This window comes from Camelus ferus, chromosome 6 (genome assembly GCF_009834535.1).
Source record: "Camelus ferus isolate YT-003-E chromosome 6, BCGSAC_Cfer_1.0, whole genome shotgun sequence".
NCBI lineage: Eukaryota > Metazoa > Chordata > Mammalia > Artiodactyla > Camelidae > Camelus > Camelus ferus.
Window position 1 is genome coordinate 81,904,101 of NC_045701.1, and position 17,222 is coordinate 81,921,322.

A 17,222-nucleotide genomic window follows, 5' to 3' on the forward strand; every position below is an offset into this window, starting at 1 on the left:
TGGCTTTTGGCACATGGAATAGAATGGAATCAAAGACAAAGGGAATCCACAAAGTTTTCAGAGAGAGTTATATTGACAAAAGGACTCCAAGCCTGAATTAAAAGAGATGGAGACTGTTCGAAATGTAAAAATGCCCCTGGGTAGGAAACACTTTGAAAAGATTGCTGAACGGCTGTATTTTATAATGCCTTCAGAAGTGGCCAAATGGTGATAGAAAAGGAAGGCCATCCTAGAGGCTGGAGCGGGAGCCATGGAGAAAAATGGGGAGAGAACCTTTTCTAAGAATGCAGATCTTGAGGCTAATCAAGGACTGTCATCTACTCCCAAGGTTGTGGTAGCTGGAAACCTTTTCTCAGCAGGATTTCAAAATTGCTATGGACCAGTGACTGCTATCCCCCTGTTTGAATGGCAATATTTATTGCAGATGTCCTGTCCCTAGTTCACCACTGCATGTTGGAAGCATTGGAGGTGGATATCTTGCCCACAGGTCTTGGGTCCTGATGTAGATCATGAGCAAGTAGACTCTGAGTTTGATGCCACTGGTTGTTTTTCAGTCTTGTGATGGGAGAAGGTGATTTGGGGGAAGGATCTGAATAACTGAGGTCATGCGCATAGAATGTAAATTGATTGCATTAATAGACCCAGTTGATTTCATTAATAGACCCAGTTCTCCACCCCTCCCTGTATCTATGTCCTTTGTCATCCAAATTGGCAGTGCCCTCCTATTGTGGGGAGGGGACACTTCCCCACCCCTTGACTCTGGGCTCAGCCATGTGACTCACTTTGATCGATGGGATACTAGCAGAGCTGACACAAGCAGAGTCTTGACAAGTGCTCACATGATAGGGCTCACCCCCTTGCACCTCTGACATCACCATCAGAAAGAAATGCACAGCCTCATGCTCCATGGAGAAGGATGAAGGACGTGTGTAGCAGGGTCACCCCCAAGCTGGGAAGCTGCAGACTTATATATGAGTCCTTTCAAGAACCACAGAACCACCCAGTCAACTTAGCCTGAATCAGCCAATCCACAGAGACATGAAAAATGATATGATTGCTGTTTTAAGCTGCAGAGTTTTAAATGATTTTTTATGCAGCAGTAGCTATCTGATACAGTGATAATGTGGAGTTTTTCTCCGCAGGAGGCTGCTAGCCACATATGAAGACCAAATGAACTCCTTCCCTGGTAAGAATTTCTCCAATACTAACCTCGGTCACAATAACAAAAGCTACCACTTATTGAATTCTTGTTTCCAGGTCTTGTGAGAAGGGCTACATATGTATTATCTTGCTGAATTCTTACAACAACCCTGAGGGTTGGGTATGATTATTTCCATTTTATAGATGAAAAAAATCCCTGCGGCTCGGAGAGGTTAAGAAAACAGGCTGAGGTCACACAGCTAGTAAGTAGTAGAGTTTAAATTCAACCCCAAGCAAGTCTAACTCTAAAAGCTGTGCCGTGTAGGCAGGCACAGGCATTGCAGGAAGTGGGGCTGGTTTCAGGCCTTGAGAGGAAGTGCCTGTGTTCTTCAGGCTGTGCTTTGGGTCACACAGCATTTGTTGGTTTTATTTTCCCAACAGAATTTAATATAAGAAGTTGTTTTAACAGGGGATGGAAAATTGAAGAGGTCAAATGGGGAATATGAGGGTCACCCAGAGGTAGAAGTCACAAGCTGCCATCACCCCTAAATCGGGGAAAAGAGGGAAGAGGCAGAGGCATTGGAAGCCTGCAGCGGGGACTCTGACTTCTGGCTTCTGCCTGGCAGGTGCTGGTACCTCTAAAGGGCGGAGCTTATTTTTGACATACAGACAGTGTCAAGGACATCAAGGGAAATAGCTGGCTGCTTGGGGGTGGACTGGGTTATCCAGTCTGGAACCCTGTTTGTTCCAGACATAAAGAAGATGCCCAAGAGGAAGAAATGGGGCTTGGATTGGGCGTCAGAAGATGGTCAGGATTGGAATGATGGAAGAAGAAATCTGAGGGAAGGAATTGCTCTCCCAAGGTCCTGGGGCGAGGATGGGGCAGGGCTGAGACTGAACAGAGTTCCAGGTGTGTATATCTCCCACTACCCCATGCTGTCCTGGAGAGGATGCTACCCTGCAACCCCCTGCCAAGGGCCTGAGCATGGGCTGGTCCACCCTCTACACAATGGCTGTGGGCATGCAGCCCAGGGTCAGAGTGTGCTGGGGAGGGCAGGTGACAGTGGCACCCTGAGTTAGAGGAGTATAGGGGCCACAAGCAATGTCTCTGAAGCCAGATGGTCTGGGATCTAACCTCCCCTCTACCACCCCCACCATCTGGTAGCCGTGTGACTTCAAGCAAGTCACTTAACCTCTTTTATTTTTAAACTTGATTTTGAGAGAATTTTGGATTTACAAGACTTGCAAAGAGAGTTCCCACGTACCCTTCACCCAGCTGCCCCTGATGTTCACATCTTACAGTACCAAGGTCCATTCATCCCAAGGGAGAAGCCAGCACTGGTGCATTACCATTTAACAGAAATCCAGACTTCATTCAGATGCCTCCAGTTATTCCACCAACGTCCCTTTCCTGTTCTAGGATCTAATCCAAGATACTGCATCGCATAGAGCCTTCTGCTCGTCTTGCTTCAGTTTCCTCATCTGCAAAATGGAGATGATGGTAATGATAACACCTATTCCCTTGTCCTCTAGGAGGATCAAGTGATGGGTCACCGATGTACATCACTCAGATGGAACCTGGCACAGGCAAGTGCTGTCTGTGTAAGTGGAGGTCACAATTATTACACTTGAAACCAGTGACACATTTTCACGCCTTCTGGGAGCATATCTTGGAGGGCCAGCCAGAGCCCTACTACTCACTCAGGACTCAGGTTCCTTTGTAACTCCTGGCAGATAGGTGGGTGGCAGCCAATCCCAGACACTATCACTGAGACTCACGAGGCACTCTCCCTCCCTCTGCAAACTGTCCAGAGGTCAAAGACAGTGGCTAGGGACCCACTTTGGAATCAGACAAGCCTGAGTTCAAATCATGATTTGAACGGGATGGGTGAGGGACTTCCACCCATCCTCCTGCCATCTAACAAGGATCCATTGAGGACCTGCTGGTTGTGCCTGGCTCTGTGCTAGGCACTTCCACACATTGTCTCATCAAACGCTCCCAACAACTTACAGGATGGCTGTTTTCATCCCCATTTTACAGATAAGGAAACTGAGGCTCAGACTGTTTGAGTGACTAACCAAAGTCATACAGGTCCAGATCCCTCTGTGGATCTGAAACCAAAACCATTAGTTCCTCTTCTCTTTGCCACTGCATCTCTGAGCATCAGTCCCGCTAATAAGAGTTGCAACACCATGTCCCAGGCATGGTTCTAAGCACTTCATATCAACTCAACCAGTTAACAAAAGCTTTTTGTTTTAATTGCCTGAGGTCCCTCAGCTGGAAAGTGACAGAGGTAGGCTTTGAATCAAGATCACCAAAGCCAGCATTCACACTGTTCAGCCCCATGCCCAAGGCCCCACAATGATCAATTCTGTAGGAATTTCACAGGCGCAGAGTTTGAGAGGCCCCACATATATTGGTGGGATAGGAATCAGGACACAGAGCTGCCTCAGAAATAGGAGAAATAGCAGAAATAGGAACCCAGGGAGAGGGTGGGCAGCAGAGCACCATCTGGGCCAGCCTAAGACCCTCCCTTCCGAGTCAAGATGGCACTGGAAGCCCTGGCCGAGCGCCCGATGCTGGCCAGGCTCTGGGAGAAGAGCACAGTCGCGGGCACATGTGGAGACACTGCCTGAGACCGCCCTTTGGGAGCCTCCTGCTGCCTCTGGGCTCTGGAGCATTCCCCAGAGAAGGCCCTGATGGCTTGGCTGAGCATTTTTGCAGAAGCATCAGCTGGGGTGAGGTAAGGGGGCAGGGAGGGGGCAGAGAGGAGACAGAACGTGTGGCCAAGGCAAGGGGTGGTGCGGCAGACTGGAGGGAGAAGTGGGCATAAGTGATTCCCCGTTGGCTAGGCTGTATGTTCAAATGTGGACAAGTGCTTGCCAGCGGGCACCGAGCCCATGGGAAGCCCAGTGGGAAACAGCACGGAGAGGGCTCTGCCTGCCCAGGAAATAGTTACATGGGTCTGCATCATGCTGGGAAAAATAGGGAGTCTGGGTTTGCGACAAGACCAGAAGCTGCCCTGTATCATGCCTGCTGTGTGCCCAGAGGCCAACCTCTGCTGTCAGCCACACCTTCTTCCAGTTACCCTGGAGCAGGGAATACAGAGGCTCAGAGAAATTAGCTGATTTGCCCAAGGACACAGAGCTAGGACGGTTGGGTGTCTCATACAGTATCCTGCTCTGAGGAGGGTGGGCTGCTCAGGGCTCACGGAGCTTCTGCGCCAGGCTGGCCTCCCAGCTCTCGGCCCCAGCTGCTGTCATTCCTGGCTCTGGGGTGCAGAAGAGACTCCGATGCAGCTCACAGGATCTGGAGCTCCCGCCTAGCAGTGGAGGCAGCTGGGAAAGTCAACCCAGAGCCTGGGGCACAGACTCGGCACTTTAACACAGGCACCAAAAAATATTAGGAAGGCAAAGGGAAGCCAGCACTTTGTTTAGTCTGCAGAGACTGTACATGCAGGCAAAGCTTCAAAGAACTAGATTGAGAAGGGTCTTGAGGAACAGGAAATAGGCTGACAGGTAGAGGGAAGAGGGGGACGGACGGTGTTTGCCACTGATGGTATTGACGGCCCCAGTGAACGGCCCCCTGTACCCACACTCTTTGCAATGAGACTTTGCAGCTCCTTCCCACTTCCAATCTGGGATGCCCTTGGTACTTGCCGTGGCTGATAGAATATGGCAGAAGTGGGCCAGTCCCGAGCCCAAGCCGTAAGAGGACTTTCATGCCCACCGCCCACTCTCTGGACTCCAGCCTCCTCTGAAGGAACAGCCTGGGCTAGCCTCTCAGAGGATGAGACACCACGTGGAGCAGGGACAAGCCACCCAGTTGCCCCAGCCAAGGCCCTGGCATGTGAAAGAGCCCAGCCCTCAGCTCTTCTGCAGGGTGACACACCAGTGAGACAGCCAAGACAAAAGAACTGCCTTGCTGACCCCCAGGCTCAGAGGCGAAAGGAATGCATACTCTTCAGCGTGGTTTTGTGGTTTGTTACGCAGCATTGTCGTGAAATAGAGAACTAATACAGTGTTCAAGAAAGGGAATGGAAAGACAAGACTTGGAGGTGGGAACGTGGGGGTGCTTGGGGATGGGGAGCTGCCCAGAACCTCTGGTTCAAAGGGAGGAGTGAAGGCATCCCCAAAGTACCCTCCAGCCAGGGACCCTAAAGCCTCCAGGGAAGCTGACCTTGCAGCTGTTGAATGATGGATCAAGTGAGTGTCTGACTGCCTGGCTGACTGGCCACCAGCCTGACCGCTATCTGATGAGCTGACCTGTCGTATGCCTGCCAAGTTCACTGACAAACAAACCGGCCCGATGGGATGTTTTCTCAACTCGTTTTTCCCTACTTACCAGTGGCCAGGCCTGTGAAGCACCTACCAAAGGGCTGCTTCCACATTCCTGGTGGAAGGACAGAGGACAGTGTTTTCTCTGATGTTGATCAAGAACTTCCAGAAACTCCTGAAACCTGCACGTCAGCTCTACCCACTGGTGACTTTAGCACTTCACTCATGCCCTCCCTTATGAACTAAATGTTTGTGTCCCTCTCAAATCCATGTGCTGGACTGCTAAGTCCTAATGTGATGGTGTTAGGAGGTGGGGCTTTTGGGAGGTGCTTAAGTCCTGAGGGTGGAGCCCTCATGAATGGGATTGGAGCCCTCATAAACGAGGCCCACAGCTCTCTCTGCCGTCTAGGGATACAATGAGAAAATGGCTGTCTGCAATCCAGAAAAGGACCCTCACCAGAACCAACCGTGCTGGCACCCTGATCTCAGACTTCCAGTCTCTAGAACTGTGAGAAGTAAATGTCTGTATAAGCCACCCGGTGTATGATATTCTCTTATAGCAGCTTGAGTGAACCAAGACACTTCGGCATCCATTGCATCGATGACTGTATGGAGTTGGCCATGTGCACGGTTCTAGCTGTTAGAGGGGAGGGGGCCTTGCAGAAGACTTTGATGACATAGGAGGGTGGAGTCAGGACAAGTAAGGTCAGGGGTCTTAGATGTCCCCTCCTCTGCTGGGTGCTAGAGCTGAAATGCATCGTTAAAACCCTTCAGTCTAACCCCTTATTGTGGAACAGAGAGCCTGAGGTACAGAAAGGGCAAACAGCTTGTCCTTGGTCACATAGCAAGTTCACATCTGGGCTCAGACTGGAACCCCAGGCCAGTGGTCCCACACACTACCCAGTATTGTCGTGCCTCCCTGTAATCTCCCCTCACTGCCAGAGCCAAGCTCCCCCTTCACCCCTTCTTCTGCGCCTCTCTGAGGGGAGGGGAGTGGAGCCACACAAAAGGTGGTCTGGCATCCTGGCCGGGCAGATGGACAGTGAGCTCCTTCTCACGTCACCCCAGGACCTCGAGTGCCCTTCCCCCATAACTACTCATCAGTCACTCTCCTCCTCCTTCTCCTATACCTGGTCTCTCCCCCAAAACCCCCACTTCTGTCTCGGGGCTGATCAGAAGGCCTAGGGGTGGGGGCCCAGCCTGCCCCTCAGAGAAGAAAGAAGGGCCATTATGGAGGAATAGGGTCCCTCCTTCCTCCCTCCTCACTTTCCACCTCTGTCCTTCTCTTCTTCCAGCCTGTCCTGCCCCTTTCCTGACTTTCTGTTAAGGAGTCCCAGGTCAGCTAGTCCATAGTGAGGTTACAGTGATGGGCGAAGACCTGTGGGCAGGGAACAAGCCTGAGCTGGAAGTCTGGAGACCTTCTCACAGTAGCTCAGAATTTTCATTTATCAAGTGGGTGGTGGGGAGTTTAGGAAAGCTGAGATCCCGCCTAGGTCCCCAGCCTGCAGTTTTGGTGTGTTACCCCCTGAAGATCTGCATCTGAGAAGGGAGGGAGGCTGCCTGTGGAGGATGCTTACCACAGGCCAGGAGTCCTTTGTTTCTTTGTGCCTCCAGGAGGGTATTGAAGGAGGCCCAGAGAGACCACGCCTGAGTTCCACAGCTGATCAGAGGCCAATCTGCATCTCAGGCCCCATGGGGGTGCTGTGTGAGACATAGCCAGAGTGGGGGAGGGGGGGCAGCTCACCTGCATACCCATCTCTGGCAAAAGCACAGGTAGGAAGTTGGCTAGTTCAGAGCGAAGCTGGAGGGTCAGGGAGGGTTCTGGGAGGGGCTGGAAGGGAGGACTTACTACCTCTGTACCAGGAAGTGCAACAGGGTGGGGGCGTGGGTAGTCCTAGACCTCTGCCCTGTTTCTGGGGAGAATGAGGAACTGCTCCCAGTGTCCTGACTCTGGCTTCATCTGGATGTGGGTTTTTGCAAGGCAGGCGTATCCCCACCCTTCCCCCCACCCAGTCAGTTCCTCTATCTCAGGACTTCCCCTGCCCCAGCTGGTCACTGTCCCACTGGCGACCTGTGTGAACCACATAGCATTAGCCTTGAGTAAGGCAGCCCTGAGTCAGGTCCTGGCTTTCTGCCACTTCACCTCTCCACACCCCAGTTTCCTCATCTGTAAAATGGGGATCAGGCAGTGATTACCTCATACAGTTGGGGTAGGGGCAGGGCTCCTGTGTGCCAGTGTATGTGATTAGGATTCCTGGGGCAGGGGTTAGAAAGAGGGGCCCACGAGAGTCTCCCCACAGGTACTCCTAGCACAGATATCTCACCCCCTCCTCCAAGATAAAGCTGCTTGGCCCCCATCCCCCGTCCCTCTCCTTCAGGCTATTTGAATAGTCTTAAAAAAAAAAAAAAGCACAGTGATTTCCAAGGCAAAGCCAAGTCTTGGGCAGCTCGGGCTGCCGGTCCCACATTTTGGACTCAGATCTGTAATTCACCACGTGTCTAGAGCAGGTCGTAGGCATCTCTCCGAAGCTCATGCTTTATTTCTGCTGAGCCCAGGCCCCGCACTCTCAGCCCAGCCTCCTCCCTCTGGGCACCTGGCTGTCTCCCAGGCGGGCCGGGCTGGTGCCTGTTCCTCTCCTAACTCTTCGAGGATTTGCCCGCCAGCAGACGCGAAGACGCTTGCGCTGCCCCAGGGGGTGATGAAGTGGGGGTGTTTAGAACCCGCTCCCCGCGTTCCCCCAGGAGCTTTGAGTTGGGTAAAGGCAGCAGCCGGCAGCAGCCGGCAGCAGCCGGCAGTTCCCAGGGCTGCTGAGGAAAGGACCGGGGCTTCTGGCTCAGCCCTCAGCTTCCCCTAGTTCCCGCCCCAGTCCCTCCCCAGACCCTTGATTCCTTCTGCAGGGGGGTGGGGAAACCCCCGCCGCGAAAGGCGCAGCCGGGGCGCGGGTTCTGGAGTGGCAGGAAAGACAGCCAATGACGGTGGAGGAGAAGCATTACATCATCACTCTGGGCTCCCATTGGTTGTGAACACGGCCACCCCCGGCTCGCGTTCAGGGCCTTGAGGTTGGGCCTGTCTGGGTCCCAGGCTCCCAAAAGTCTAGTGTGGGGCTTGCAAAGAAGGCCCGCGTGGGGCAAAGCGCTGAGCCAGACGGAGCTGGAGGTCCAGGCTCTGCCACTGATTAAGGGTGAGCCTCAGCGTCGCCAGATTACTCACGTGCAGGTGTAGAGGTTTCCTGCTCTAACATCCTCCCCCACTGACACTGTTCTACACAACTCCCCAGGACCACGTTCTGCCCCAGTTCCTCCACACCACATCCACCCAATTGAATATCCTCCCTGCAGGGCCACGAGCCCTGAGGGGGACCAAGATCTTGTCTGGTCCTCTCTCCTTTGCATCCCCAGAGCCTGGCAGGACCAGGACATGTATAATAATGGTTAGCATTAACTGAGTGTTTCCCTAAACGGCAGACATTGATCTAAGCCTTAGATGTTATTTTATTTACATTATAAACATTAACTCCCCACTGAGATTGAGACTGAGTGAGAACAGCCGATTGCCCAAGGTCATCGGGCTGGGGAGTGGGAAAGCCAGGCTTCGCACCCAGGCAGGCTGGCTCCAGAGCCCTTAATCCCAAAGCCATGGGAACGAATGACCAACCCTCACCGCTGTGCCTGTTTAAGAGCCCCTGCCTATCAGGCAGTGCTTGGCAGGATCCTTCCCGGGACTGGCTTGCCAGGGCCAGGCTATTCTGCAGAACTGTTGTCAGTGAGGCTAGGTGTTGATGGGGAAAAGCTGTTGCTGGGATTTGAGTTCAGTCCTGAGATGTCAGAAAGGATTGCAGCTCTTCTGCCACCCCAGGGTTGGTGGCGCATAAATCACAGCAAGCTGGCTCATGGCAGGTCAACGTGGCATTCAATGCTGGCACATCGCCGCCTCTTCTCTGCCTGCCTGCCTGCCTGCCTCCTCTCTCTCCCTCCCCAACTGTCTTGGCTCTGGTTTGAACTCTGTACAGTCTCTCTGAGTGATCTTGAGAAAACTGTGTGTCTGCTCTAGGCCTGGCATCCGCTAGCCTGTACCAGTAAAGGGCGAGGATGAGTACTCTCACACCCAGGGAAGCTGTGGGGCCCTACCAGTACTCCCACCTGAACTCTCTGGCATCCTGGCCTGTGCCCTACAGTTTTGAGCAGAGGTGCAGTTTTGTGGGTGCAGGACCAGGGGGAGGGTTCAGATGTCCGAACGCTTAATAGGACCAACACCTCTAACCTTAGGGAAGTTTCCATAGAGCCAAGCTTGGTGACTCAGAACATGAATGTCTGACCCATTTCCCCACTCCTTCTTGGTAGGTACCACAGAGGTTAATGGAAAGGTTCAATTCTGAAGAATGGCCTTGTGAAAGAGGCAGCTGTCTTGCTCAGTGCGGCACTAGCAGGCTCACCAACGGTTCTAGGTGAAGTTTTTGGTAGACAGATTTCAGCTGTGCATAAAGAAGAGCTTAGAAGGTGCCCAGAATGAACTGACTTGCAGTAATGAGCTCCCTGTCTCCAGAGGCACACAACAGAGCACTTCCACTCATGCATTGAAACTGACCTAAGCAATGCACTGTGCTAAGTGCTGGGGGTACAGAGGAGAATGAGACTCAGTGAGGACACATGTACTTTAGCAGATAATTTTGAAGCTATGGGTAAGTGTGAGCACAGGGAAGGAGTGTCTGAGTCTGCCAGGGAGCCTGAAGGGATGGGTGCTTTGAGGATGAGTATGAAGCCCTTGGCTGAACTTTAAGGAGGACAAGGAGTTTGCCAGGCAGACAGGGGCTGTGGACAAGGTTGACAAACATTCATTCATTCATTCATTCATTCAGGGTATATCTTCTGAATTATATTGAAGTGCATGTTGCAGAAGAAATGCAAGTATCAGAGGAAGGTAGGACTGGGGACTTTCAAAATTCAGAGTTGCCTTCACCATAAGCGATCAGAATTCATCTCCATGTAGAGATGCTTCTGGGGTTACATTTGCCCAGCTCCATGGAGGGCCAGGAAGGACCTCAGCCTTCCCTTTATTGGCAGACCTGTCTGTTGGGTGCTGCCCCTCCTTTCCCCTCCTCACTGCACAGCTAGCCCATTCAGTGTCTATGAGCTGCTCCAGAAGGATGCGACTCCAAGTAGGCTCTGGGAGCCTAGTATCCTAGCAACCTCCAAGGCTGGCATCTACAGGGCTAGGCCCAGACTCAAGGCTTGTTCTGATTCCCCTGCCTTCCATTAATGTGTCTCCCACAGGAATAAGGGTGGGGAGGGTGGGTCAGGGAAAAGAGGAGAGAGGTGGGCAGGAAGTGTAATATCCAGCCCCATCCTGCCCCAGATCAGGCCCCTCAAACAACATAGCTGCGGGGTGGAGGAAGGGGGAACAAGGGAGTCCTTTAGCTGAATATTGCCACCTGCCTGTCACCAAGGCCAGTTTACAACCATTTAGAATATAATGAATCTAGGTAGTGATCGTCCATGACAGATAACGTCATAAAACGATAGACAGCTAGAAATTATCTTCCATCTGATAGAAGAACACCACAGGTTTAATCAACAAGAGATTGCAAGGAAGAGGAACAAAAGAAAAAAAAAAAAACAACCCCAAACAAAACAGAAGGGGAACTTGTAACAGAAGCTCAAGAGAAATAACCAATTACAACATATAGACTTTATCTGGATCCTGATTCTTACTAATAAACTAAAAAACAACAATGACAACAAAAGCTAAGACATTCATGAGACAACTGGGGAAGTTTGAACACTGACTGGATATCTACTGATATCAATGGATAATTTTTAATTTTTGAGGGTGTTGAAAGATACTGGAAGTAAGCTTAAAAAGAGTCCTAACTGTTCAGGAATACATACTGAAATATTTGTGGTAAAATCATAAGAGGTCTGGTATGTGCTTTAAAATAATCCATGGTGGAACGGAGGTTGTAGAGGTCTAGATGAAACAAGACTGGCCTTAGCTGATGATTGGTATAACTGGGTGGTGATGGGTAACTGGGGGTCATTATACTACACTATTAATTTAAATCATATGAAATTGCTTGTATGTAATCATTTTGGACCTTCAAAATGACAATTTCACATGGTGCAACAAATCTTTTGGTATATGCTTGAAATTTTTCATAATAAATATTTTTTAGAGCAAAAGGAGTGATCCAAGCCTGCTTTTCTGAGAGGCTCTGCGCTAGGAAAGAGGTATCTCAGGCTAGTACTAAAATCTGTAGGACTGTTATGAAAAGAGCTGAAAACAACTCTCAGAGGCACCTATAATGTGCATGAATTATTTCTGTTGAAATAATAATAATAGTAAAAATATTGTAATTTATTGGTCACTGACAGCAAATGCTTAGCAGCTTGACTAGTTACGTTTGAGCCACAGAAGATGGCTTTAGTGACATTTTAATTGCTCAATTAGTAACAATAAAAAAATGAAGGAATCCAAGCAAGCAGCAGATGGGGCATCAAACGGAAGTTCTTCTTGCCTGCTGAATGAGGCAGACTGGGTCATTCCTGGAGCATAAATTGTCCTTGTGGAATGTTGGCCAGAAGACCCCAAAGTGGGAGCAGCATCAGGCCCTAGATTTCAGCCCTACTTCATTCTGTGATCTCTGCAAATCTCCCAACTTTTGGAGCCACAGCTTTCAACTCCTGCCTATTTCTCGGACTTGTGGTTTCCCATACCTGGAGAAGGCCCAAATCACTCCATTAAGTCCCTTGTCTAGTTCCTGTTTTTATCTCGATGCGGAGTTAATTACTCAAACAACAAACCGTGTTTTATTTGTTTGTTTTTAATAATGTCTTCTCTTTGCTGACCACTGTTCTGGGTGCTTTAGGTGACACAGCTTCTTGTCATGACGAGCTCATGAGTCAAATCCCAGCTCCACCTTTTAATAGCTTTGTGGTCCTAGGCAAGTAGTATTTAACCTCTGTTTGGGCCTCAGTTTCCTTACCTGCAATTTGGGGAATAATGACAGTTAACACCTGCATATAGGGATTTTGTGAGGATTAAATAAAATATAAAGCAGGTGAACCACTTAGTGTCTGGCATGTGATAAGCCTCAGTGAATGCTAACTACCATCATTATTGTTATTATATAAAACCCTGAGTGTTTAACAGTGACTATAAACTGTGGTTCTGATGTGTGATATAAGATATCCTAGGGGATTGGTTTCACAGGGAAATCTTGTACTAAACCTTGAAGGATAATAAGAAACTACTAACCGCTCCCCACTATTCTTTCTCCCCCTTTTCCTTAATAACAAAGCTGAGACTACATTTCCCAGCCTTCCTTGCTGTTAGATATGGCAAAGTGACTAAGTTCTGGTCCAAGAAGTGAAAGCACAAGTGTTACATAGGATTTCTGGAAAGGCTGCTTAAAAGGATCTGATTCAGCTGGGAGGAGAGTCCCTTTGTCCTCATTTCTTGCTTCTGCTGGTATGGAATGCTGATGTGATGGCTGGAGATCCAGCATCTATTTTGGAGTGTGAGTTGATTGTGCAAATAGAAATTATGTACTGAGGATGATGGAACATGAGAGGAGCCTGGGTTTCTGATGATTGTGGAGCTTTATTTTTTGTGAGAAGCAAGCTTCTATGTTGTTTAAAATTCCCTCTTTTTCTGTTGTGTGCAGCTGAATCTAATTTTGGGGGTGATATTCAAAATATGTAGCAACCAGAATAGAACAGACACTGACCAGTCAGAATGACCAGACTCTGGCCATGGTGCTAGAGCAGCAGAGGACAGGATTGGGGATTGGTGTTGTGGGGGAGGGTGGAGGTGGGGGATGAGGCAGCAGATATTTGCAAACCAGTATGGAAGTATTTTAATGTTTTAGCCATCAGTCCAGCCATATCAATGGATACCAACTGAAAACCAGCTAAATACCAGCCCTGACTAATCTTAACTGATACAGTGAATAATGTTTGAAAACAGCTAAAAAGACAAGGAGAAACCCTTCAGGCCATTGGCACAGCTTGAGTAGAGGTTTAGAGGGTGAATGAAGTACAGTGAGTTATGAACAGTGAGAATTATAGATCTGCATGGCTTGATGAGAATGTTCTCTTTCTCTCTTTTTTTCTTGATTTTTAAATTGCAGTAAAATACATATAACCTAAAATTTACCAGCTTAATCATTTTCAACTGTACAGTTCAGTCATACTGAATACATTTATAATGTTTTATAACCATCACCACCGATCCATCTCCGTAACTCTTTCCATCTTGTAAAACTGAAACTCTGTGCCCATTAAACAAGAACTCCGTATTCCCCTCCCCCAATTCCTGGCAACCACCGTTCTTATTTTCTGTCTCTATGATGTTGACTACTCTAAGGGCCTCATAGAAGTAGAGTCATATAGTATTTGCATTTTTTTGTGAAAGGCTTATTTCACTTAGCATGATGTCCTCCAGTTTCATCCATATTGTAGCATAGGTCAGAATTTCCTTCCTTTGTCAGGTTGAATAAATATTCCATTACATGTATATGCTACATTTTGTTTATTCATTCATCCATCAGTGGACATTTGGGTTTCTTCCACATTTCCGCTATCGTGAGTAATGCTTTTATGAAAATGGGTGCACAACTATCTCTTTGAAAAGCTGTTTTCAAATTTTGGGAGCCTATACCCATAAATGGAATTGCTGAATCATGTAGTAATTTTCTTTTTAATTGTTTGAGGAACCATCACACTGTTTTCCACAGTTGCTACACCATTTTACTTTCCCACCAACAGTGCACAAGTGTTCCAACTTCTCCACATCCTCACCAACACTTGTTTTCTGTTTTTATTCCCCAAATTTATTGAGATATAGTAGGCATTCAGTACTGTGTAAGTTTAAGGTGTACAGCATAATGATTTCACTTATATACATCATGAAGTGATTATCATAAGGTTAGTGGGCATCGATCATCTCATATAGACACAAAATTAAAGACATAGAAAAAAATTTTTCCATGTGATGTGAACTCTCAGGATTCATTCTCTTAACAACTTTCATTTATAATATACAGTGGTGTTCATTATATTGATCATGTTGTACATTATATCCCTAATACTTATTTATCTTATAACTGGAAGTTTGTACCTTTTGACTGCCTTCATTCAATCTCACCCCACGGCCCCCTGGTTAACTCAAATCTGATCTATTTTTCTATGACTTTGTTTGTTTGTTCATTTGTCTTTGAAGTATGACTGACCTACAACACTACGTTAGTTCCTGGTGCACAACATAATAATTTGATATCTCTATATATCTCAAAATGATAAGTTTAGTTAATATTTGTCACCATACAAAGATATTACCTAATTATTGACTGTGTTCCCCACACTGTACATTTCTACCTGTGACTCATTTATTTTGTAACTGGAGGTTTGTACTTCTTATTCTCCCTCATTTATTTCTCTCATCCCCCAACCCCCTCCCCTCTGGCAACCACTTGTTTGTTCTCTGTATCTATGACTCTGTTTCTATTTTATGTTTGTTCATGTGTTTCCACATATAAATGAAATCACACAGTATTTGTCTTTCTTTGTCTGACTTATTTCACTTAGCATAATATCTTCTAGGTCCATTCACATTGTTACAAACGGCAAGATTTCATTTTTTATGGCTGAGTAATATTCCATTGTGTGTATGTAGAAGCCTTCCTAATGGGTGTGAAGTGCTATCTCATTGGATTTTTTTAAATTTGAATTTCCTTAATGATTAGTGATGCTGAGCATCTTTTCATGCGCTTATTGGCCATTTGTATATCTTCTTTGAAGAAGGATTATTCTCTTTACTGTGTGTGTGTCTAGGTTATAATGGGGCTGGAAGGTAGGATTGGAAGTAAAATCAAAGAGGCTAAATGAATCCAATTACAGAAGCCTGTGAGAGGCAGATTCAGAAGCATTCTTGAAGTTGAGGCAGTCAGGAGCATTTGTGGGTTTTGGGGTGAATGAGGGACCAGATGACCAGTGGAAGTGAGGAATCTTGGCTCTGCAGTGCCGGGTGGGGTATCAGTTACCATTGCTGTGTAACAAGTCATCCCAATCAGTCAAAGAAATCACAAGTCTGTCCAGATTCGGGGGGAGCAGCCATAGATGCCCCCTCTCACTGGGAGGAGAGTCAAGGTCACATTGCAGAAACACACATGAGATGGAAGATGCTATTGCAGCCATCTTTGGAGGCTACAACCTGGCACACAGGAGGTGTCCTTCCTTTTCAGCACCTGTCTTGTTAAGAAGCCCCTTGGGGAAGATGTTTTCTCTTTCTTAGCAGCTCCAGCCTGTTCAGAAATATCAGGAGATTCTCACTGTCTTTTAAGTGGGATACACAATATGCACCTAAATTATTTATGGAAACCAACTATATCTTTGGTGGAAAACATCCAAGAAAAAGCTGAAGCATTGAACTAATTAGCTAATGTAATTGAAACGAAGGGAATAGTTCAGACTCTAAGTATGACTCAGAAATAAAGAGAAATGATTTTTCAGTGGGAGGTGATATAGTTTCCATCATTATCCAAAATTACTGGATTTCTGAGTCATTTATTTAGCAAAATTTCCTGAGTGCCTGCTAGGTGCCCAGCACTGTGCAGGGTCCAGGCTGAAGATGCAGATGATCCAGTGCCTACCTGCAACTGGTTGAAGAAGACTTTTTTTAAAATGTGGACTATGATGTGTAAAGCACTCTGTTGGAGGAATGAAAAGGTGCCCTGGGTACACGAGGGTGGTTGGACTCAAGGGTCAACCTTGAACTGGATTTGCAAGGAGTATAACAGTACTGGGGAACCAGGGACAAAGCAGGGCAAGGAACATCTGGGTGACCCTGGAACCTTCCTGAGGCTGGATCTTCTCAACCATGGCTGAATGCTGATCTGTCTCATGGACCCAAAGTTGAAAAAAATATATATGGTTTCTGTCTTTCACTGTATCCTTAATAAGAGCAATAGTAAGTCATACACAGCAATATGGGACTATTCAGTGAAGGGGCAGGCAGCCCCCCAGATCTCTACAAGCCCAGAGGGAATCGTCCAGCCACATGTAGGACAATAATCAATGTCCAAAATTATGATTCTGGGCCAGCCAAATTTTAAATATTCTCTTAGATCCATTGTGCAAATGAGGCACATCAGATGATCACATTTTAAAGTTTTGTATCTTAATGGAAAATCAGTCATCCTTACATAAATTTACAAGAAACTTTTCCACATAGCCTTTGATCTAATTTTCTTGAAAGCCGCGTAAAAGAGTTTATCCCCATTTTCTTGATAAGGCTCAGAGAGGTCAAGCGGCTCACGCAAGGTCATGCAATCAAAACCAGAGATGGGACTCTGGAGAAGAGAATTAGTTCTTCTGACATGTCATTCTTTTTTTAGTTTATTTCATTTCGTTTTTTAAAAATTGTATTGGGGGGAGAGGTAACTAGGCTTATTTATTTATTATTTAATGGCAATTCTGGGGATTGACCTCATGCAGGCTAGGCATGTGCTCTACCGTGAGCTATCCCTTACCTCCATATCTTACTTTCTTTATTAGATAATTAACTTCTGTGGGAAAGCTGATTCTTCTGTGGTGCCAGATAAATGACAGGTGAATGAGTTCATGTTGGCATCATGGAGGGGAGAAAGCAGTGGTCTTCTATCACTTAGATGCCCTCTATCTCCAAGGTCTCTCTGAGTTTGGACATCCCGCTGGCAGGAGGAGGAAGAGAGAGTGCAGCATCCCACGGGAGGTTTTCTGGGCCAGGTTGGGATGTGGTTCATATTATGTCCCCACATTCTACTGGCCAG